At 38.8% G+C, this 24,015-nt stretch overlaps 1 long non-coding RNA gene across 2 annotated transcripts in view; it reads right to left on the bottom strand.

The window, feature by feature from the left end:
* LOC118250301 (uncharacterized) overlaps positions 1 to 22,975 on the bottom strand; it is a 57,680-nt gene extending 34,705 nt beyond the window's left edge. For both annotated transcript variants that reach the window (XR_004779410.2, XR_004779411.2), the window contains exons 1-3: positions 22,830 to 22,975; positions 2,606 to 2,728; positions 1,398 to 1,445 (exon numbers count right to left, since the gene is read on the bottom strand). This is a non-coding gene — a long non-coding RNA (uncharacterized LOC118250301). The remainder of the gene's footprint in view (positions 1 to 1,397; positions 1,446 to 2,605; positions 2,729 to 22,829) is intronic.
* Between the last annotated feature and the right edge of the window lie 1,040 nt (positions 22,976 to 24,015).

Raw genomic sequence — 24,015 nt, 5'->3', positions numbered from 1 at the left:
GCTGTCCCATATTGCATCCAATATGGAAGAAAGACACATTGTCCCTTATATTACAGAATAGACAGTAAAACATAGGTTTCTAAAATCAGAAATAAATCTAAGATAACTTTAAAGTCCTCATAGCTTTGGATTATCTAGACGAATGAATGCCGACACTTAAATGTTGATGAACTGGGAAAAGATTTGGGTTTAAGGAAGTGACAGAACTAGTTTCAAAGCATACAGCAAGTAGTAAAACTGGTTGAAAGACATACTTGCTATTATATTTCCAGAAAAAGAAAAAAAAAATACATTTCTTGGAAATTAATCAATCTTGACCAAACTCTCTTGACTCTTAACTGAAATTCACTCGAAAGAGAGTCCTGCCAAACCTAGGATAGCCTTGTCAGTAATGAATTAATAAAATGACATGGATGGCAACACCCTGAGTTAGGAGTATGACTGTACTCAACGGTGAAGTGAGCCACCCCAGCTTTTTTGGGAGCCATTCCACTTCGTTACACAGCCAGATACCCACCATCCACAGCCAGCAGCTGCCTCCATAGCCCTGCCACAACAGCTCTGACCTGGGCCAGCAGAGATGTGTGTTTGACTTTATTCTAAATCCAAAAGAGCAGAGACCTGGTCCTGCCTCTTCACCGCCATTTAAAGAGTCATTATCACCACTTGAAGACATTACATAAAGTAAGGTTTTGTTTTCAAAAAGAATTTTTAAGCAATAGTAGAATCTTCTCAACAGCAAACTGAACTCACAGTCAAGAAGTGCATGGGAAAATATGGCTGTGAGCTCAGAGAATACTCCTCAGTGGTAAGACACACATATCTGTGAAATACTATGAATATTCCCCAAAATCAAGCGCTACAGCAGGAGAGAGTTGGCTACACCCTGCTGGATTCATTCACATGAATAATCCCAGGTCTGTCCATGTGGCTGTTTGTGTCAATAAGACAAACAAGTTTCAGCCTGTCCTGAATATTGTTCACTACAGATTGCAACAGAGAAGATGTAATTATGTAAGTGAGAGAAAGGCAGCAGGAGCAATTCCTAAAGGCAGGACATCATTAAGATTTCACAACAAGCTTGTTTTCCCAAGGGATCCAGAGGAAACTAGAGCCATGGATTTCCTGAGGCCAGACTCTATGTTTGGATTCATACATCCAAGTGCATTCTTAATTACTGCATGCACTTAAGCATAAAGTTCCTTGGGAAGTGAACCAGAGTCAAAACAGGTCCTAAAAGCATGTCCAGTCTGCCATCCTACGCAACCTGAAGCATGCACTGGAAAAGAAAATCCCAGCATCTAGAATGGCCAGCACTGGAGATTTGCCATACACATTTTCTCCAGATAATAGACAAATAAATGTGTGCATTGCAAGGGGAAGCAGTTGCTGCATACCTTCAAGACCAGGGCACTGCCAATGAGAAGAACCAAGTCTGCAGGTCTCTGAAACAAGTCAAGAGACATTAAGAGTGAAAGCAATCAGAGTTGGTCTAAGAGCTTAACACATCCAGCAGGAACAGAAAAAGGTACAGGCTGGGCTTGGGTTCACATTCATTATAAGATGAAGAGTAAACAAAATACTTCATTTTGTCTCAACATTATAGCAAATTCTATATTGCAGGTTGGCATTGGCACTCAAAGTTAGCTCCTCACACCTCTGGGTGAGGAAAGTTAACGTATACACTCAGTCCAGGTCTGGGCTGGGTTTATTTTTTTCTTTTTTTCTAGTGAAAACTGATTTAGACATTTAGAAAAATCACATGGTGACTGGCTCTAATTAAAAAGAATGCTTTAGAACTTACTCCTTGAAGAAGGAAACTTCCTGCTGGAAATAAACCTTGAGCAAAATTGCTGTGTTGCATGTCTATGTTGTGGTAACTAAAATTGTTCATATATCACAATGTAACACTACCACAATGCCAACCGAGTTGCTTTGCAATAGGCAAATCAATGTTTTACCTTTGTATGAAACTGTGCTATATAGCTTTATAAACACACACACCACGCATATATATAAGACAAATACAGTCCAGGAGCTAGAGCCCAGTTCTGGTGTGATAAAGAGAGAGCAGCTCTCTTTGGATTTAATGTGGCAGAACTCTGTGTGTGAATCTTGCTTAGCTCTGTAAGGTGGTACTACTATTTCTGAATTGCTCCACTTCAAATTTTAATCAAATCCACTCCTTTGTGACTATAATACACTGCTTCATAAATAATGAAGCTTAATGAACAGAATTAAAAGTTGATTAACTGTAAGCACAGTTAAACACAGAAATGCTTTGCTTCTTTGCCATAAAATCTGTCTACTGTAAAAACTTGTCACTTTCTGTACTCTCTGTCTTTGGATTTTTAAACAGGTTTTACAGAGTTTTTAATTCCCGCCTACAGTTCAAATACACTTTCATTTTTGTCCTCCTTGGCCCTTCTACATCACAGACAGTGAGCAGATAAATGGCTGAGGAAGCTAAAATATTTACAAAGGACGATAATGATCAACTTTGAAGGAAAAAAATGTTGAAAAAAAAAAAGCATGTAGGAAATTTTATGCAGGGGTGTGTGTACATACATTTGTGTCTGATCTAATCTCTCTTCAGTGGCCTTACCTGGACCCTGTCCTTCTCCTGGTCCTATAAGCACCAATGCATCCAAAGTTTCCACAGAAGCTTATTGAGCAGACCTCTCTCTCAAAAACAGCTGTTCTGAGACATCCGAGTGTATGTACATGCCTAGAGGCAGAAGAGTTGAAGTTAGGCAAATGCTACTAAAGCCCTCTTATATACTTAAGAATCCTCATTTTCAAAACACTACCCCTTGAATGCTAACTACATTTGACCATTTAAAAATGATATTTAAAGTTCCTAAGTCACACAGCCAATCAGGAAAAGGGCTATTTTTCCTTTATAGACAGAAATCAGCAATTGTATGTTCTACTGTCTTTTTTTCAGGAGAGAAATAAGATTGCCCAAATAATTTCAGTGTCCAGGCATCAAACAGAGAACTATTAATTTTAAGTAAACTATTTTTATTCTTCTTACCAGATCTTCACACATAGTCAAAAAGATTCAAAAGGATTTAAAAAGATCCAAAAACGTAACCAGTAGAATTAAATAGTTTTAAGTTTAAAATGATATATTAAAATAGACATTGCTGAGATGTTTTGTATCTCATTTATGTACTTCTCAAAGCTGTGAAAATAGATGATATGAAGTCTTACCAAAAACTTTAATGTAGCGTGCCAAGTGAAAAATAACAGTGACTAGCTTAACAGCATCTTCAGTATGTATCTTTCATAACACATGATGTATTGAGAGTGTGTTTTACTCGGGCTACAGAATTAAACTAGTAGGAGGTCTAGTTTGAATTAATATCCCAGTTCACTGGGAAATATTGATAGACTTAAGTATGATTCCCAGTAATATGCGGTTCTATACATCTACAGTTTGGTCGATAGGGAAAATGAGCTGCCTACACTAAACATATACAGTATTCTTGAAACATTTTAAAGATGTTTTGAAGAAATCACAATACAACATTCGCTTTCATAAATCCAGACCTCAGTTCACGTGGCACATGAAATCGCTGTGATTTTCCTTACTGTGCGCTGTATCTTTACAAGTCTTGGAGGTGCCTGTCATTTTTCAAGACAGATTCAATGGTATGCGCTGCATTGTCTCCTGCAAATTTGCTTTTGTTCTTGTTTTGTTGCTTTTATCTCTGATATACGTTATGCATCTCCCAGGAGAGGGGGGCTTTCAGGGCAGCGAGGACAAACAGACCACACTGGTGGCAAAGCTGAGGCTATCCAATAAATGTCATGCAGTTCCCACATCATTGACAAGGATATCCACCTAGAGCACCATGTATTTCTAGGTAACATGAATCCATCTGTCATGAAACAAACCTAGAGTGACCATGAAGGCTGATAGATTGCACATTGACCCTCAACCACCACAGAGGAGCAGGAGCCCTTGCAGCACGGGAGTAGACTGCAGTCTAATTATTGGTAGCTCTTTCCTGCAAACTGTCCAGGCCTCCTCTTCCCTTTGCTCTCTGACCTCAGTAGCACATTTTGAAGCTATGAACTTGAGGATTTAGCTAAACAGCTCTGAAACCTGGTTACCTCTGAAGGTTGGTTACATCGCCACAACAGTGCTGAAATACATCTTTCCATCCCAGAGATCACATTCCTTTCACAGTTGAAATACCGAATATTAACACCCACCCACCTACTGGCACTGAATACCAAAAGGGCTTAAAAATCAGACCCCTAAATTGAGATGGAAACAGCAGCAGCCATTACTCCGTAAAACACTTTTAATCGTCTAATTATCGGGAACAAAAGAACACAGGGATAGCACTGAGCTCTCGTCAGCCCGAGTGCCAGGTTGGAGTCAATCTGCAGCTATAGAGAAATACTGCAAATTTGCTCTAACAAAATGTCCTGCTTGCCATTAGACAGTCTGGCTGAGTGTTTCCTGTTCGGTTCCTGTCCTTACACTTGTGAATGCCATTGTTATTTGGTGAAGAAAAAAAAAATGAATTCATGTTAAGTGCACAAGTGAAATGACAAGTATCTCACTGTTCTCTAAAAACCCTCCCTGATTGCATGTCGCTCACTTTAAATTCTGATTAAAAGAGGGCATTGAGAATCTCAGCTGGGAATGCAAAAGGATAAATAGACTTATCATCAGCTAGATTTTGCACAAACTACCAGGCTGGGTAGCATTCATTTCAGAGCAAAGTACTGAGGACCACCACTACCCAGATGTTAGTGTATGGTCTCACATAGCATTCTTTACAGCAAAGCATTATTTATTTTTATTTTTTTAAAGAAAACCCACCTCTCATGCAAATTAAAGTTCTTTATAAAAAACTAGTGGCAATATCACCACACAGCAGTAGGGACAGCTTCATATATACCCTTGAGATGGTGAAACAACAATAAACATGGAAAACTGAGAAGTGTAGTCAGTACTGAGAGGCTAAAAGCAGAAAGACAATGTGAGTCCTGTCTTGGCATAACTTTGAAAATATCTTGTTAAAGCTTGGAGTTAGACACTAAAGAGCAATGGAGGACCAACTGTGGACAAAAGAGGAAAAAGTAGGACACAGACATGCTAATAATCAGTGTGACTGGGTATCTGCTGTTTTTCATTTTCAGATGGTTTGGAGAAGATGACATCATTTATCTACAGAGACCAAAATGCAAGCCTTCAATGTGGTGAAGGCCAACATGAGAAGATTCATCAGCCAATATGAGCTTGGCCAAAAACTGAAAATAAACCTGCTATTGAACAAGTGTTAATCATGACTGAGGTGCAAAAGTAAATACTGAATGACTACAGAGGGTTTTGAAGGTGAGAAGAAATGCAGATTATCTTCTTAAATGTTCAGATCATGCAACAATGCTTAAGCAGTTTGTTACTAAAGGGTAGAATAAGGCTCTCCAGGATGCCATTAATTGTTACTGTTATCCTGGAGCAAGTGCTTCTACATATTCACTTGATCTCAATCTCTTTCTATGCGTTATGTTACTACACTGACACCCCAGCTGTATTTGGTGTTCATTGTCATTTTCTTGTAGTGAGCTAATGACACTACTATAAAACAACTAGCAGCTGGTGGCACAGTACAAATAACTATTATTCAACATGAATTATGAATAGCACGGAAGCACTAAAGAAAACTTCTTGAAATACATGTGATAATGCATCCTAACTCTTTTCCCCTTCCCAGCTGCTAACTCATCTCTGAATGCTGCTGTAGTTCAGATGCATCTCCACAATGTGTGTACATGGCACTCTGGAGCAGTTCACTGAAGCACCAGCTTGACAATACACCACCTCAAAAGACTGATATTTCTCACTCTGCTTAGTCTGTGTGCCACTGGAGCTTTTTACTAATATTGCACCTGCTTGTATTTGGGAGTAGGTCCGTATCTCAAGCACCTCTTCTACCTAAAACTGTAGAGTCCCTAGACTATTCCAGAGTCAAAAGTAAGGGAGCCATTCAGGGTTGCCCCACACAAACAGGCCCACCAGGGAAACACTGGCAGAACCTGAGGCATTGGCCTTTGAGCAGGATGAAAAGGGAAATTTAAATCCACCATTGCCATGGAAGCAGGCATGAGAAACAACAGGCACGTTAGAGTACAGTCACAACTGATCTCTTGAGATTGGTTTCAGAAGAGCTTTGGTTAGCATTGTGGGATTCACTCTACTGTACTACATTTGCCATTCAAAGTTAAGAATGGGCATTTGAAGAGGGGGAGAGCCCCATCTGCTTTTATGTTGGCAAATGCCACAGAGAGGAGTAAAGAAAACCTTGTCTGTATAAACTGTTGAACAAGGATGTGTTTAATTTCAGTAGCTACTAATGATATTTAGGGAAAACTAAATGCACCTACCTATTTGTAGCATGCCATCAGGTCTTTACACCTGGCAATTTCTTTGAAAGGCTTTAGGTTTGCATTTTGTAAAATAAATAAATAACCAAACAAACAAACAAATAAATAAGGTTCCCAAGCAATTTACAGTTTGTTAACCTCTAGACAATGGGCTTTTCATGATGCATAGGGTTTTTGGTTCTTTTTTTTAAATGAAATTCTGTTTTAGAAAGATGGAGAGAATTCAGGGAAAAAAAGCACTTTATTGATACAGTCAGAATACAGCCTCAGTTAAGTCTTCAAAATGGAGCCTTTAAGTTACACACTAAGGCCTTCAGCCTGCAAGGACTTCATGTGTATGCTTGTCTTTATGCACTGCAGTTAACCCCACTGATGTCACCGCAATTACTTTCATGGATATAGTTAGTTATCTTCCATTTCTCTCAATGGATCATAGCCTGCACGTGTACACAAATACTGCATCACAATCTCACTTACATATACAAATGGTAAAACAATTCCCTGTTCACACATACAGCCAGCTCAGATGAGCAAAGATTTGATTCAAGAAAAGCCAAGAGTGAATGGGGTCTTTTACAAGTGTACATCTTCCAAACAGAAATCAACTTATAATTGAAGTTGAAATGAGAACTGCTATTCAATTTGATAGCACATAGAGGGTTTCCTAGGAGAAAAGAGGGGTTTTTTGGGTTTGTTTCTTTGTTTTCCAGATAACCAGGTATAGAATTACCTCCCATGACAGTTCTCTCGAGCAGAGATTCAGTAAGCAGCTATAGAGGAGGCATGCTACCTTCATCTGCAGATACAGGACCTTCCCGAAGGCAGAACGAAGTATGGGTGCCCCCCATTCCCCAAGACGTCAGTATGAGCTCAGAAACCTTCATAAAACAAAGCAAATCTTGATTACCACATAGATAACACCAGGCTGCCACTGACTTTAATGCAGTTTTTGTTATTTTTACTGGACCGCTGGGGTACCCAGAAGTCAGGGAATTTCAATACCCACACATCCTCATTGAATATTAATGCCAGAACCATAACAATAGTGGCTAATAATGAAGCTTTTCACTGCCATGTGAATTACACATCAATATTAATGAAGCCTTTGTTAACATTCAGTGTTCTTCCCTCTCTGCGTCTCTGCCAGGATTTTGGACTGGTTTATGCCAACAACACAGACTTAGATGTCAACCCTGAGTGGGTCCCAGACACTCAGAAAGGGCTTGCTTTTGCAAATATACATTTAAATTAAGAAGTATGCCATATCAAGGTTGCTTTAAATTGATGGTTGCTTAGTTTTTTTCTGCATACACAGGGCAGATATGGCTTTATATGTTTGCATATCCTAAAAGTAACACACAGAGGACTGTCTTTTTATCTCAAAATGTTATTACAACAGCCTTTGTACACAAAGTCTGACACAACCATTTACAATCATTTATGATTCTCGTTCTTCCCAGAATCAGACGTATCAAGAAAAGGCAATGGTTCAGTGATGAGAAATGAAGACAAGTAGTTTTCAGTTCTGTAACAAGTCCATGATACAGATCACTAAGCAAGTTCACCCTGAATTCTGCTCTTCTGCACAAGAAATTGTTCCAGTGCTTTGAACCTTCATATGAAATTTAAATGTAATTGCCAGAAGCATTACCTTATTAATAAAAGTAGAAAAGCATCATTACTAATTATTGTGAGCTTCATTTGCATTTTCTAAACATTTACATTATCTAATCTAAGTATGTAACAGATGCTTGCATGATTTCTAACTCAGCTCTTTCCCAAAATGAATATCCGACACCAGTAAATAATAAGGGTTACTTTGGACTACTCCTGTCAGATGCAGTGTCTTACTCAAAAAGGAATTTCATCAGCCACAGAAGCAGTCCATTTTTAATGAATACCAAACCACTAACTTCATTTCAGTACAGCTGATCAACCTTGTTGAATGCTGTATCAACTGATCCCATTTCAATAGTAGATCCTGCAAGATATCTGCAACAAATTACCTCTTTGAAAGAAAGATCCAATTGATTTGCACTAATCTAATTTAGAGGAGGCTAGAATAAAGTCATACTGGGACTTAATCTCATCTGAATAAAAACAGTACAAAAATGCTGCTGATAAGTAGCTGATGTAATGCTCTAACACACCATGGGGCTGATGTACCAACCCTGCTCCCATTGAGGAGAGCACTCTGCAATTCCCAATGGTGCCACTCAGATTAAGACTTGAAATTGCATGTTTAGCATAGAATATCTGGAACTTAATATCACTAGATAAAGAAGGGAAAGAGAGGAGAGGAGAGAAAAAGCAGACTATTCTTTGCAACACTTGTCACGAAAGGGACACGGGTGCATTGAACACAGCATATCCAGTCAGTCCAAAGAGAATATTCTCCCACTACATTTAGCATTGGTGCAGCCTCACCTTGAGTATTGTGTGCAGCTCTGGGCTCCACACTATAGAAGGGGTGTTAAGGTCCTTGAAAGCGTCCAGACAAGGGCAACAAGCTGGTAAGAGGGCAGGAAGGCATGTCCTGTGAGGAGAGGCTGAGGACACTGGGGCTGTCCGGGCTGGAGAGGAGGAGGCTGAGAGGCGGCCTCACTGCTCTGCACCTCCCTGAGGAGGGGGAGAGGGAAGTGCCAGTTGCTGCTCGTGGTCAGCAATGGCAGGAACAGCACAAATCATAATGCCCTTAATAACAACTTTTTTTTGCTTTAACTTTTGGTTAGCCCTAAAGTGGTCAGGCAGTTGGAATTGATCATCTCTGTAGCTCCCTTCCAACTGAATCATTCTATTCTATTCTATTCTATTCTACTCACCAACTCCCATCTAGATCCGCAATACAAAGCGCCAGGCCTTTGGCAAAATAATGTCCAGGAAGAAATCAAAGCTCTACTCCTCACAGTCTAGCAAAGGAGCCATAAGTAGTGCAAGGAACCAAACCTAACAAATCACAGGTGGTTCTTAAGCTTATTGTTGCAAGCTTAAGGTGAGAGTGATCTGGTGTCATTACTAGCAATCATCAAAAGCAAATGAAACCACTAGTGTTGCTTTTCCTTCCTTTAAAATAAGCCCTCCAGATTTTGGTAGACAGGCAGCCGAATTTCAACAAAACCACCATTTTGACCCGTGCCATCAAGTCCACTGCAGAAAAGAATGGAACCAATTTTACAGCACAGAATAGGATGCTCTAAAAGCCTATACCAGGAGTAACTGGACTTTGAGTCAACAGATTTCATTTACAGACTTATTTGCTGATTTACTGCGTAGATTTAGGGTAATTCAACCCACCATCTGACTGTGTCTGTAAAATGGTGATAACAATCCCACCTCCCTGGGAAGCCCTAGGTTAAACTTACTAATATTTGCAAAACACTCTGAGGTGCTGCAATTCAGGCAGTAATACGAATATAAAACATCACTATACTGCCGCTATTATATTTAAATTCATCAGCTTCAATCAGAAATATACTTATCTAAGGGGAAATACAATAATTCCTCCTTATTCTACGCTACATAAATAACTATGTAATTATAAGGGAGCAATTATAAATGAAAATAATTGTAGCAAACTTGGAGAACTTAGAACTTGTAATAAATTCTGGTCATCTGGGACAGGAAACAAGAATAAATGGATGAAAAGACAAATAGATACAGGGATGCATACGTAATCAAATTATGCAAGTGGAAAGGATCTTTGGATCCAGCCTCCAACCACAAAAAAAAGTTTTGTTTGTGATTGACTTTCTGGTTGTTCACTGTTCCGTTACTTCCATAAAATATGCCAAGAAAACAAAATTAAGTCGGTAATATCTGCAAGTCTGGGGACAGAGTGTGTGAAACCATTAACCACTGAAATCCTCTTCCAACTCTAAACACACATATTCCCCCAGACCTTTGCAAATAAATGTCTCAGCTATCCTATTTCTATGTTTGGACTCCATTGTCCCTAAGTTAGTGTAAAGTTTCCTGGATGACCTGAAATCTTAAACTATGTTTCACGTCAAATCCCTGGAATGAAGCAAAATAGTAGATTAGCTTTCTACACAGACAAGAAGAAGAATGGAAACAAAAACCCTCATCTCTATAGCTCAAAAATGAAAAGCTATAACATTTGTCATTACTATGGCTGCAATTCAGTTAGTTTTCCTGAGTAGGAAGTCAATATGGTCTCTGACAACAGGCACTGTTTTGGCATTAACAGCTGTCCAAAACCAATTCCAGTTATAAGCTCTTCATAAATGTCTGTCTTCCTGGAGTGCTCACATTTGAAATCTGTATTTTACCTTCAACGTGATTTCAGTAGCTGTTTGGAAGTATACACTCAACAGACCAACTTCCTGCTTTTATTCAGTATTCATGTATTTGAAATATGCTACTGGAGAAAAAAGGATTTGTGTATTAAAGTGTTTACCTTATTTTCATTTCTATTTTCATTGCCTCAAATAGAAAGCAGAATTTCCTGATAAACAATCCCCAACATGGGCTAAAACAATTCCCACTTATTATTCACAGCAGAGGTAAAACAGGATTTCAAAGGCTAAAAGATGCCCTCAATTTGCATCCTGCTTCATTTGTCAGTAAATCTGTTTGCTGTTGGGAAGGCGTTTGCCATTCTGTTCTATTAGTCATTCCGTTAAAGCAAGGCTTGTAATTAACACTTGTGATAATTAGGCGTTGGTTTGGTTTGGTTAGGAATCAACCTCTGAGTTTTAATTAAATCTCAGGAATTGACAAAAATGGATGTGGGTTTTTGTTTAGCCAAATGATTAAGCAGTATTTTCTTTATCATCTTTTTGTAGAAGCCATACTATTTTCTACCCCAACCAAGCAGGGCTGTTTCATTGTGGGTTTAAATGAGCAGTTTACTAATAATTACTATTTCTCTATTTAATGTTAATAGGAAACTCATTCTAAAAACAAATCACTAACCTCACACAGAATGCTTCCCTCAACGGACGCATTATCTTTATGACAACGCTAGGTCAGCCAACAGTACCATATATTACACATGACTTATTCTTTATTGGAAGATAGGGAAAAAATATCCTCACATTGAGTTAAAGCTATCCCAGTAAACCTGTTACGTGAACATTTTGTCCACCAGCAAACAGACAACCCAACCTGCCATGACAGATTCCAATTACAAGAAAATATATATCTTAAACAAATGAAACCCTTGTGTATCTAATGGTGCAATACAATAATTACAAAGACGATTGGACCATCTGTGCATCAGATTTATGACCTTATCATGTACAGTCAGACCTTCCTAAAGTAGCTTGTCAAAGGAGTAGAACTTAAAAGGAAAGAGCTGTATGTATGGCTACATTTTTAAGTAGCTTCTAAACAAACAAAGACATTGTCTTGCTGATCAGTTTTCAGAAGATGAAAATTCTAGGTCAAAATTGATATGGAACTAAGAATCTAGTATTGAAACCATTTTTTATCTGGCAAAAACCTGGTGGTTAAAGATGAGTGGCAGGGATGAGGGGATGCACCCTGCAGGCTTTCTAAGAATACCCTGCAGGACGGCATAGGGGCTCCAAGCATCGCCTCTCCTGTGGGTGAGGATGCCCTGGGGAAACTATCATCCATAGAAGAGGAGTTGAAGGAGGCAGAGAAACAGAGCAGATAGCTGATTTGCAGTTGTTGTTATTGATGTGGTTGGAGGAGCTGGAGTTTAGGAAAAGCCCAAATATCTCCTGATCACTGACTGCAAGGGGGAACCTGGCTACAGGTGACTCACATTATGGAATGAGCAATGTGGGGAGCAAGGTTTTGTTTGAACAAAGTAATAGTACGGCGTAGATTACTTCCTAGGACCCAGCCCGGGTCTTTGTTCTCAAGCAGAATGTTCTTGGGAGCTGCACAAGTGCAAGCAGAATTAAAAATCTCAAAATACATTTTGAAAAAGTCACCAAGCTGCACCTTGCTTCCAGAATTTGGCCAGGACTGGCAGCATTTTATACTCAAAGTTTTTCTTTTTAAACTCCAAAGGCAATAGAATACTCATTGCTTTAGTGCAAGAACATTATAAAACAATGGGCTGCTGCAAGAAGGGGTATACACAAGGTCCTTCCTCAGAGATGCAACTTGCCCAATTAAGAGCTAGCTTGGAAATCTGTATTTCAAAACCAACCAGTGCCACATGGAGGAAAGCCAGAGCAGCAGAGCCCATCAAGCCCTTACAGCAAGTTCATACTCTAAGATTCATTACAGTGCCTCTCTAAATGGTATTATGGTGAAGACAAGGAGCCCGCATAGAAAGCTGAGGAAAAGATATTCTTCAGAAGGGCTATTCTGCAGCATTGAGGAGTCCTGTTCTCTTCCCTCACCGTCCCCTCCCTCCCCCCCGAAAGAAGAGATTAAATAGTGATGTTTCAAATGCATACTACTGTTTCTTGTTAAGTAATTTTAACTCAGAAGTTATAAATATGCCAATGGATTAAGGGACGCATGGGACAGCAGAAAAATGAAAGCTAATCTGTGCACAGAAAAATGAATAAAGGCAGTTTAAATTCATTGGAAAAAGATAAAGCAAGCAGAACCATCCCAGCCTCCATTGCAAATCGTTTATAGATGCATAATGAGCATAACTATTAGAGGGAGACAAGTTTTTAGAAAACTCAGTTGAGTTTGCTGTAAACTCCTTTTACTTCTCTCAGTACAGTTATCAATGAATTGGAGCTTTGAAAGACGAGAAAAAGAGAGGAGACTGTGAGAAAACTAGGAGCAGAGGAAAAGAGCTAATACTGAGAAATAAAATAAAAGCAAGGAAAATATAGGAAAATCGAAATACCAAGAAAATGTACAGAAAAGCAGATAAGAAATTGGAGATAAGAAGAATGAGGGAACAGAAGTCAGAGTCAGAAATAAAGCATGAAAAATGGAGAAAAAGGTAGAAAAGATTTGAATAAGATAGGAGAAGACAAAGTCCAAAACACTACACTAAGGCTGACAATACTCCCCCCTCCCCCCACAAAAAAATATCCAAACATAAAATCATAATATAGGAAAGAAAGAAAGAAGGAAGAAAGGAAGGAAGGAAGGAAGGAAGGAAGGAAGGAAGGAAGGAAGGAAGGAAGGAAGGAAGGCAATTTAAAAAAGAATAGAAGTTACAAGCATCACACCCAGAAAATGCCATCTTTCTCCAGCATGCAAGTCCTGTTTTGCATAGGCACACTGTGGCAACCAACAGTGAGGAGGCTTGCCAGTGTCTTGCAGTAGTGCAAAAAATGAGACTTTTTGCTAACAAGTCCCAGTCCAGCTGCTGCCAGCCTGCCTTTGGCTGGGACTTGCTAAGAGGATATCATTCTACGACAAACTCTTATCTAAAAGCGAGAGGGACAACCACCAGCTGCTATGTGAAAATGAACCCACCCAAAGGTGGAAATGACTTAATGCCTTCTAACTTCAGGCTGGTCATGAGCTCAGCAATAGCCTTACTCAAGAAGAAAAATGAAATAAATGCCAACATTTTGTAATACGTAGAATCTATTTTCTCACCTGCCATCTCCAGTAAGGAAACTGAATTCCAGGAATTTAACTTTGGGTACAGGTATTTGTCATTCTTCTTTGCTGCACTCAAGGGCTCGATGCTGAGGACAGATGGGTTTCACCAACTGTTCCTTACTGTGACAAAGCTAGCTTGGATTTCTGAGCTTGCCCCCTCAATTAGACAGCCATAGTCTTCCTCATGGATGAGGTCATTTTTTTAATCATCTTTTTCTCTAAAGGACAAGCCTGTTTTATTATGTATGAGAAAATAAAGACACCCTGAAAAACCACAGGAGGCTGACAGAAGTGGGTGGCTTTTATATTAGATGACGTCCCACATACAAAATAAACCTCCCACTGACTGTACCAGGAGCAGGACTTCAGATAAGGTTCATCTCTGCTTTACCTTTTTTATCTCCCACTTCCTCCTTTGTGTTTGATACTCAGATGCCCAATACAGCTAAACCTCAAATGACATCTTTGCTCTATAGCCACACTGAGATACATACATGCAGAGAGACACAAAAGAAAAAGCCCTATACACATTAGGGGAGTTTTGTGTATACTGCATAAGAACTGCAGCATGGTATCCCCAAGGTCCTGTGCAAAAGGCGATGAATTCAATGAGACTTTTTTGCTTGCCTTTGAAGTGCTTTCAGACGAGGCTTTAGAAGAACTGTAACATTGCCAGCTCTGCATGCTCAGTGTACCTACAGCAAGAGACAGTAACTTTTCCATCTCTGAGTTTGTCTTAACTTTCATACAAAGCAGAGGGGAAGCAATTACAATCTTGAAATCAAGCATAGGGTAGTGCCACACATGCCACCATTTGGGTCTTTTCAAACAGAGGCACGTGAAAATGGATATTAAAATATTTTGGAGGTGTTTTCCTCTCAATCACATTCCAACCTGTTTTTGGATAAGAATCTGAAATGTTTAATTAATATAATTTTTTTCACTCCCAATTGGAGAGAAATCTTTAGAAACATGAGTTAATCATGGCATGCATCTCCAGAAGGCAAAAAGACTTGAAATGACTGATATTTTAATAGCTCCTTTGTTTAAAGTCAGCTGCAAGAATTTTTGTGGCTTTTATACTAAATAATACTATGGAGAAATGACAGCCCTTTTCCCTTTCTCCTCGTATGGGTTCCAGGCCACAGCTTATCGCTGCAGAGGCTGCAGAAATGGGGGCATTTTTTAACTTGCTTTTAGGGACCAGTAGGGCAGAAAGATGCTATTGGTGTAAGAAGTGAGCAGAGCCTTGGTGCCAGTCCTCAGCTGTGCCCAATAGCACTGACTGAAAGGAGACCAAAAAGATCGGGGGAAAAGTTCTGTCTGCAGGGAGCAAAGAGAAAAGGGTGGGGAAACCAAGTCAGAGATGTCTCCCTCAGCATCTCCCTGCCTTCTGAAATATCTGTTTCTAGCCTCAGTCATTTGAACCTACAGAAACAAACCCACAGCACGTGGTTCTTTGTTACTTGAAGACCAACTGGAAGGCAGTACTGTGTTCTGGGTAAGGTTGAGGTGACATCCATCACCTCACTTGTCAGAAATCGGCTGAAATTGCTGGATGGGCATGTGGATACAGTGGGGTAGGATGAATGGAGAAGAATTTTCCCACTCTGGGAACAAGTTTTAGACAGAAAGCTTCATAAAGCAGAGCAAAAAATCGTAAATTAATATTTAAAAAAATATAAAAGTATCTCTGAGGATATAGTCTTTGGACCATGTTGTAACTTTTTCTTCCTAGCTATTATTTCTTAAACTGGAGTTCAGGGTTGCTGCACCCACTTCACACCAGCTAGGCATAGCAGCTGTTCTCTTCAGCTATGCCAGTTGGTTTAACAGAAGATACTAACTTTTTATATGTACCTTGTCTCACCACCATGATCAAAGTATTTTTTCTTTGGGTATTCTTATTTTTTTTTTTAAATGTTCTGACAAAATAACTTAAAATACCATGATCAGTTTATATTTCAAAGCCAAAAGTTATTCCAAAAAAATGTCATACTAGAGTAACTTCACAAATCTGTAAAATTTTCCCAAAATACTCTTAAAACAGGATGCCTTCTAATAGCCACCGCTTTCTGATATGGAATGAATTGACATAAAAAAACAATCAAACATTAAAATGAGCAATTTCAACAAAGGGATTTTTTGTCTGAATAGAGAAGGAAGTAGAGAAGGATGGAAAGAAATCCTGCATCATCCTGGGAAGTAACAAAAGGAAAGGAAAATAGGGACGAGGAATCTCCAAAACTTGTGCTTGTCCAAGGGAAAAGCACATAAAACCTACATGTTAATGAATAACCAGATGTTTCTAAAAGCCAGGAAATCTACTATTCCCCTTGGCCAATTTCAAATTAGCATGAACTCCCTTTCTTGCTCCCAGTTCATCAGTGAACACTGGATACTCAGATGCTTTCTTTATTTGTGCCTCCTGCAATACTCACTAAATCCAAGGAAAGTCTTTGCACAGTCTGGTTTTGGACCAGTCTCTAAGCATAGCAATGCTGTGGTTAACGCAACACTTCAGTTTGCTCTGAGACGTGACACCAGATTTTCCATTACAATAAGCTTTCCCAATTGTCTTTCTTGTGGCAATTTTAATTATATACAGAATAAACTGTTCTTTTAGCTATTGAGCCAATGTTTCAGAAGATTCAAAACAGTATCCAGTATTCAGTCAGTCAGTTACTCTTCTAAATTAACGTCAGAGACTGATCAAATGATCACCCTACCATTTTTTGTTTATTTAACTATAGACTTTGGCAGGCCTGCCTGTGTAAGTTCACTTATCCCTAAGTGTTTTCAGATCAGAGCTTCTATTTATCATGAGACAGCAGTCTGAGGAATTAGCATCTTCTTCGTGGTGTTCAGCAGACAAGATGGGTCTGTAGTATAACATGTCAGAGAACTACAAAGTCCCTTTGGACAACCTTCTGTGAGAATTAGATCCTTAGGATAGCTTGACAAGCATTGTTACTTTTTCTTTTGTTCCTCCTGTTGTCCTCTATGGCAGGTAGAAAATGAGCAATTAAAAGGATCTTATGTCTTCCTGTATTCAATAAAAAGAGATGTGTAAGAGGCTGTCATTGTGTCAACCCATTTCTTCATCACTGCCTTAAAGACGTGCTTTCTCATCTCCCACCCCAGCCGTTAAAGGGGCAGAAACTAATTTCCTGCACAATTTCTTTGGCCAGGCCTAAGCAGCTTAAAGAGCAGTCCTGCAAATGTGCTCAGAAAGAAGTTCCATAGCTTCTGCCTAGAAAGGAGTTCAAATAAATTAGAGCTCATTGAGCATTATTACAGCTTGTTGCCTATGGTATTTCCTCCCCCCAGGGTAAAGGAAATAATCTTGATTAATGACACCCAAAAAAATCATTTTTCTCTTTAATTCACTAATTGGTTAATCTTTTGTGACATCAAAGAAGGCTGCAGCATTTGCAAAAAAATGGTCGATGCAAAAGCCAGATTTCCTGTGCATTTTCCATGTGTGCTTTGTTTCCTGATGTAATTTCTAACTGAAAAGGAATGAAAAATTGAAATCTCCAGTTTACATGAGAAATGGCAGTTTTGAGCTCCCTATCAGACACCTCATTTTCTCTACATTAGTCACAATCAGACAGACAAGGCTCTGTCTTGTTGAGCTACATTTAGTAGTCTGTCTGAACTGCAAATTTAGATGACATCCAAATTACACAGACTCAGCCAGTAGGTTACACTAATGCAAACTAGGAGAAAAAGAATCAAGACTATTGATTTTTTTGGTCCTTTCTCTGTCATATTCCCTTAAAGGCATTTACCAAGGCTTTTAAGATCTTCAGCATTTTCACAAAGGAAAAAATTACGTGCAAATAAAACGGCCTTAATCTATTCTTCCCTGCTTGGATTGTTCTTTCTGTACAGTCATTATGTGTTTTTTACGCTGCTGCTGCAGTTTACTTGATCCACTTTCATGCACCATGTGGTCAATATATATGTTGAAGAGTAACTGTGGAAAAGCACATCTCTTGCACCTGCCTATGATAATCAAAATCTTGTTTGTTAATTCCCTGCAATCCAAATACATCACACATCTCTCTGCTCTTTCTTGCAGCTGTTTCAGCAATTTGATGTCAGATTCTGCAGAAAGCTCTTCTGACCGCATTTCCATTCGCAGACAACCCGATTTTTTGCAATAAATATTTACAGGGGGGTTGTTAGAACCTCACAAATGTGAAAAGCAAAGACCACAGATTCTACTGACAAACAGAGCTGATTTTCAAAGTATCGAAGCTCTGTCAACTCTGTCAAAGCCAAACATCCCTGTCCCTCTGACTACTCAGGCTAACATGACTCTACTGAAGACACACCTAGCTCTACTGAACTCATACGGTAACATAATTAGCTGATGTGAATGGCTGAACTCCACTGAAGGCAACAAAAGTATGTATTATTTTTTGCCTACCAGTCTCTGCAGAGGAGCCATAGCCAATATCCAGCTCAACATAACTGTATATTACTGAGAAACTCTCAGACAACACACTCCTTGGAGCAGTCAACGCAGTTCAGTTCAGGAAAAACAGGCAGCACAATCAGCCAAAGACTTAAGTTTCCAGATGCTATGAAAAGTAATAGAAATAATAACAGCTTCAGAGAGTTTAAGTGCTTCCTTCTTTGAACCAGCTACCCACCGAGAGAATTAGGAAGAGCTTTTTCTATCTGATCTCACTAAGCAGCTGTATAAGCTTTTTTAGGCATAGTTAGCAAACTACAAACTCATTAGCCACTACATATGGTACTGTCACTTTCCATGAAATCTGAAGCTCACATACTTTCCTTTTAGGCTGTGCACATGCTTCCTGTCGGAGTTGAATGTATGTGCCATCAGGCAGTAATATGCCCCTTCTGCATTACCATTTGTGTTTGTTTGACTTTATTTTTCATAGGCTCCTAGGCTTCTGACATTATTTCAGCCTTCAAACTTACATGCCCTCTGCTTTTTTTCCTGCATCTAGGGAAAGAAATTGATACATTTGCCCTTTTTTCCTTTTTTTTTTTTTTTGATATGCCCACTAGGACTCCATCTTCCATCTTCTGTTCCCCCTCATATGTTATTAATTCAGACATAAACTGAAAGTTCATGACGTTTTTTGGTGCTTTTTTTTTTTTTTTTTTTTTTTTTTTACTCTTGCCAATTGCAGGGTTCAAGGTAAGTGAGTTTCTCACAAGCAGGTAAACTGGCCAAATGCTTTCCTAGTCCCTTTTTTTTTCCCTCCGGGAAGGTAAATCTCCCTTCAAAGCATTAAGAAAGGTCTCAGTTATTGCTCCAAGGCAGTTTACCATGTTTTTCTTCACCATGTAAAACACAGAGCTATTTCCACTCTTCAGACTCACATTTTCCCTATCATTGATTTTTTTTTCCCCTGACATTTCTGTACTATTATTTTGCTACTGGGTTGTCTCTTTGCTAACTCTAATGGAACAGAATTGAAGCAAAGCCCCAAAATTCCTCGACATTTGTCCCTCTTCCTTCCTTCTTTTGCGTGTATCTTCAACAGTCTTTTAAAAATTTTCCATTCCCACTGATTTTTTTCTTCTAGATCTCATTCAAATCACAGAAATAACCTGTTTAAAGTAACTGTAAATTTTGCTGGCTTCTTATCTTCCTTTTTAATCAAAACTTCAAGTTTATACCATTACTATGGGCTCATGTCATCTCAGAATCACCACGAGATAATGCAAAGATTGAACTGAATTTGTATAAGCCCTAAAAATTAATTAGAATTACAGAAGCATTCAGAGTCATCCTCTGAACATTTTTTGAACTTCTTTTTGTCTTTCCCAATATGTTTAGTCTGTGTATTTCCAATAGAAGAGAATTTGAGCAGTTGGAGAAGACATATGAAGAGAAAAGGGATGTTTAAGTAACTAGAAATGGAAAAGATGTGGCAGCTCCAGCATATTTGACTGGAGAAAGAATGAAAAAAAAAAAAAGAAGTTGCCTGCCTACAGTAACATTAGCATTCAGAGGACTACAGTAAGACCACTATGTTTTAATTCAAGAACTCAAACTAATGTACAGAACTACCACTTGCCACTGCCACCCTGGGAATTACTTAAGAGACTGGAAACAATGCTGCCATGGTGAAAAGCAAATCAGCTGGCAACAGGACTTCATAGAAACACAATTTAGTAGATGTGGACTGCCACACTATGGAGAAATTAGAAGTAAACCTTGCTTGGATAGGGGATCCCCTACCACTTGCCATGGAGATAGCAAGTGTCACAAATGGAAAAAGAAGGCATTTAATGAACTGCTGATAAGATGATAGCATTTTCTAGAGCACCATTTTGGGAGAGAGGATGGTCAGCAAATCCATTTCACTTCCAACTTAACACACTGCTAGCCATAAATGGTACGGATGGCTATTGTATAGGACTTTGATACTACCTATATCTGTTTAGCACCAAAGTCAGTGATAAACCTCCATTTCAATACCAGGTCACAGTTTAACTCCTGCTGAATCATGAAAAAAAAAGCCTCAATTCTTCAGTTCCTATAATAGTTCTTCAGCACTCACAGAATATCCCATTTTACACCTTCAAAGCTCTTTGGAAAAAATAAGTATATACTGATATGGATGTTCTCTGGAGACAATTAAACATTATCATCTTCTTTCTACCGGTGGAGACACCAAGACACAGAAAGGTGAAGTGACTCTCTGTGTACCAGAAGTTTTAAAGTTATCACAGCTGAAGATCCCAAGTGTCCAGAAAACTAGTTTAATTGCACATAATATACGTCCCAACACCACCAAAAAAAAAAAAAAAAAGGCATAATTTGGGGGTTATTTTGAGGCTTTCAGAAAAAGGGCTAACCATAAGCAGAATTTTACAAATTATTCCTTGCAAATTTTAGAGATTGCATGCCAAATCTAGTTCTGAAGCAAACAGCACAAGTCTTAGTTTCCGTTGTTTATATGTAACAGGAATCACCTTGCCATGAGTGAATGGGGGCAGGAAGAACAATGGAAACTTGTGAATGGAATATTATGTTTTAGATGTCCAAATGTGACAACTAAGTCTTCTGATGACACTAATTGATTAGCTACAGATCTGTACAAGAGACCCCTATTTCATGGAGTATACCAAGTCTCTGAATGGAACATCAGCCAAATTGAACACCAGACTTACAAAAAATGTATATGATTGATACTATATATGCTGTGGTACCTTGTGTGTGTCACTAAAATAACAGTTATTCATACTAAATTTAAAAAAAAAAAAGTTCTCTTCATTTTCTAAGGTGAAATAAAATCTGTAACTAAGTAAACATTCACATTTACACTTGATGGATGACCTTTAGTATTAAGAAGAGGTCACCTGAATCACATTATCCATATTTGAATGGTTATATAGGACTTACTTCACACAGAGGTCCCCAGGGTAATTATTTCATATCAGAACTAGGAAAGTTTAGTATCTGTATGCAGTATGTATTTACACTTCATGCCAATGCATTAAATAAAATTCTATCACATTCTGTCTTTGTCTTTGTATTTTCTTCTTTTCAAAGACAAAGTACGTGATCAGATAACCAATTCCTTCATCGTCTGAAAGGCCCTGTCCTGCTATTGTTAAAACAACTATGAAAAAGTTGGGAAAAAATGGAAAAAAAAAAGTCAATAAAGAAGCTGAAATTGTTTTAGAAGAGTGTACAACATCCTCTACAACCACTTTGTCATAAGTGAAAAGGCAAAAAAAGTACGAGAAAATGCACTATTATACCATTAATGGACACACATACTTACATATACATGAAAAATGGTAGAAAAGAAAACTTTAATGAAAACATTAGTTAAGAGAAACATCTGAACATGATTTAAAGGCCAAGTTCAAAACCCTTAGAAGCCAATGGATATTTTTCAAAGTAACTTACACAACACTCCAAGATGTACTCAGCACAAAAAGAGGCAAACACAAATTGAATAGCCTGAAACAGAGGGTGTTAAAGTCCTAATCAAGGGATTTAAATTCCACTGCTAGAGCCAAACCAAAAGGCCTAAGACTGACTTTGAATCCGGAGTGTTTGAAATCTAGATCCAGACACATCTGACTTCTGTGGCTAATGCGGACTCGGACTTGTTACAAGAGCTAGTTGAAGCTCAAGGCAATTTCTAAGGAGGCAGGCATGAGTTTCTTTTCAAAATTTTGACACCTGAAAATCCTGAAACCACACAGGAAATTATTCATAACAAAGCAGAGATGGTTAAAATATAAGAATCTCTTATCAAAACTCTGAGAAAGCATCTTCCTATGAAGCTTTATGGACAGGAAAAAATGTCTACTGTGAGAAATACTGAGATAAATATAGCATTTTCACATTTTCCAAATACTTTCTACGTTTCTTTCAGGCGGGAAGTAGTAAAACAGTGGTCAGGAGTTTACTTCTCCCTTCTTTCTGCTCCAGTTTTCTCACCAGTTCTCAGAAATGTCCACATGGAAATAAGATTTTTAAAATTAACTATTTTTTTTCTAGATTTTTTAACTCCTTTTCCAAAAGGAAATAAACGAGAAAAATAGAAAAAAAAATAACAATAAAAAAGAAGGAATGCGGAAAAACCTACTCTGTTCAAAACATGCTTATCCTGTTCACACAAAGACACTGAGCTTTGCATGGTGGCCATGCACAGCCACAAATCTGCTTCAATCCTCTCAAATTTCGGCAAGTGTTTAGCAATTGGGTCACAGCTTTTAGCAAAGGCAGTCTGCAGAGAAGGGGACAGTGGGTCTAGAGGCCCTGCAGGGCGTAATGCAGCCAAGCCATTTAGAAGGGCAGGGAACAGATTGCTGCTGCAGTGCTTCTACTACTTCAAAATGTAGGTGGTAACGTGTAAAACATGCAAAGTCCCCGTAAAAACAGAATTCACCTGAGGAAAGGCCATATTCCAAAATGCAGCTGCTTCCACTGTACAGTAGCAGAAGCAAGGCATCCCAGGCTTTGGAATCCAAACATCCTTTCCAACTTCATTCCAGCTGTTGTGTGCTTCAGAAAAACAGAAGTCCATTTGGCACAGGGCTGGTAGGATCTGTTCCAGAGAGATGGGAAATGGGAATAGAAAAGGTGCTGAGGGTCAGGACAGAGGTATGTTCACAATGTTGACATTTGCACAGTGCTTGCCAGCATTGTGCTTGTTCTAAGCCAATACCATTAATCATTCACTCAACTCACTTGAAAAAATTACAAATAAAAATAATTAAATAGCATCAAGGCTTTGTGTTTTTGTACCACAATCCACAAGCTTTGACCTTCATGTGCATATTACATGCAGACCATGACTGCTTAAATAAAGTTTTGTAGCAGACAGAACATCTGTTAAGTCTATTTCATATTCATGTTTAAGATGGGATTAGTCTCTAGGCTTTGTCAAATAATGAAGAAAAACAAAAAGGAAGAAAGAAATTAAAATCTTAATTCCCCTTTGATTTTGTGAAACAATTTGAATCTGAGCTAATTAGTACAAATGCTTATAGGAAATTCTGTAAGATCTTTGCTTGAAATCTTCCAACCTTTCAGAGATTAACAACCCATCTACAGCATAAGCCCCTTCAGAAATGCAGCACATGTACGACTCCGCAGAATTACAAGGAAAGGTACTTTTAAGTCCAAGTGCTTATGTGGTGTTAACTGGTACAGCTGTGTTGGAAGTAACATTGTTAGACCCATTTTGCACCAGACTAGGAGCCACCACCAGCTAAAATATTTTCTGTATGTTTTTTTTATTGGTGTGCAGAAAGCATTATAGCACTGTGTTTAGAAGTGATGCTGAATTACGGACCCCCTGATTTTAAAATAATAGCCTTGTAACTTCAAACTGCTAGTCAGAACTGCTAGTCAGTGCCTTAACACCCCCTCTGAAGGTTTCACATGGCTGAGGGCCTAGAGCAGAAGAATGCCTGACAGTTCAGTGGGGCTTTCAGCTCAGCGGCCACTTCAAAGCTGGTAGCAGGAAGCCAAGTGACAGGTGAGCCACTGACCATCACTCAGAGCCCACACAGGTGGCCAAACTTGGATGAGAAGCTGAGGAGTGTAGGTGCCAGGTAAATTGTATGGGC

Source organism: Cygnus atratus, chromosome 5 (genome assembly GCF_013377495.2).
Source record: "Cygnus atratus isolate AKBS03 ecotype Queensland, Australia chromosome 5, CAtr_DNAZoo_HiC_assembly, whole genome shotgun sequence".
Classification (NCBI taxonomy): Eukaryota; Metazoa; Chordata; class Aves; order Anseriformes; family Anatidae; genus Cygnus; species Cygnus atratus.
The sequence above is the reverse complement of the archived record's forward strand: the minus strand, read 5'-3'. Positions and strand labels throughout refer to the sequence as shown.